The sequence below is a fragment of the Cheilinus undulatus genome, linkage group 17 (genome assembly GCF_018320785.1).
Source record: "Cheilinus undulatus linkage group 17, ASM1832078v1, whole genome shotgun sequence".
Lineage (NCBI taxonomy): Eukaryota > Metazoa > Chordata > Actinopteri > Labriformes > Labridae > Cheilinus > Cheilinus undulatus.
The window spans coordinates 41,167,905-41,169,384 of record NC_054881.1 but is presented as its reverse complement, the minus strand read 5'-3'; positions in this window follow the sequence as shown (position 1 = coordinate 41,169,384).

The following is a 1,480-nucleotide window of genomic DNA, read 5'->3' as shown; positions in this document are numbered from 1 at the left end:
GCCTGTTGGATCGTTATTGTGAAAGTGGAGATCTTTGAAATTCTTTAATGATTTTAAGCTTGGTTGAAAAATGCACAGGCATGGAGACGTGTTTAACTGTGGGGAATGCTTTTAAAATTTCACCAGAATATATTCAACACCCTTAAATATTAACAGCATATTGTGACACTGATAGGGAGGTTAATAAATGCAGTAATGTCTTGTTTAGCTGCTTGTTTTTACTGGCAAAGCCTTTTTTCATCGAGCTCTGTAGTCATGAAGATCGTCTGTCCATGCAGAAGCAGTGGGGTTAATAAAGAAGTAACAGTAAAACCTAAGCATGACCAGTTTTGCAAACTGAGTCTTGCATCTTCCAGTTAGTAATAAATGGTGTTTGGAAATATTTGTTTTGTTGTTAATAAGCTTTCATTCCACGTTCTTTTTCTGTCTTGCTTCATGTCCATGCAGCTGTATGAATACCAACTCTTCTCCAGCAATAAAATGTTTTCAAGAAAAGGAAGCGGCTGCTTTAACTTGTCTGATTTTTAGGCGCACATAGAAGTTTATAGACGAGGATGAAATTATTAACCCCCCTATGAAAATGTCAGGTTTTATTTTGGATGCTTGTAAAGTTCAAACCAAGGCTGATTTACACCGCCATCATTGGAGAAACATCATGGCAGAAACAAAAGAAATCAGTGTAAATTTGAGGAAAAAGAATAGTTGATGCTCACAAAGCAGGAGGAAGAAGAAGGCACCTACAAGCCAGACTGAAGTCTGCTAAGGACAACCTGGAGAAAGATTCTGATACTGGAAGCATCCTTTGGTCAGATGAAACCAAACTAGAGCTCTTTGGCCACAGAGACGTTGGTGGTGTTTGGAGGAAGAACACCGACCCCCCAGTGAAACACGGCGGTGGGAGGATTATGCTGAGGGGACGCTTCAGTGTGTCTGAAGGTGGAGGGAATCATGAAGAAGATGTGAAGATTTAGAAAGAAAACCTGAAGCACACAGCAGGAAAACCAGGTCTGGGTCGTCGCTTTGTCCTCAAACATCCATGGCTCCTGGTGAAGAACCACCTTACTGACTTGAATCCTGTTGAAGATCTAAAGACCAAGGTCTATAAAAGACCATCAAACCCGGAGAATGGGCTGGAATTCCTCAGGAGACGAGTCTGTGACTAAAACTACAACAAACGACTGCAGGATGTTATCCAGCAACAAGGAGACACAGCTGACAGTTAGCATCAGGGGGGCTAATAATTTAGACCCTGGTAGTTTTTGTGAAATATTTTTTTTCTGTGTGCAAAGTAAAATAATGTAAGCATCCCAAATAAAACTAGGATGCCTTGCTCTGTTTAACAGCGCTTGGAAATTATTTTTTTAATCTGAAATTTTCACAGGGGGCTAATAATTCTGTCATCTCTGGTAGTTTATGCTCTATTTCAGTAGTTGAGCAGGTATTCAGGTGTGTAAGCAATACTTTAACAAGCTCACTAACA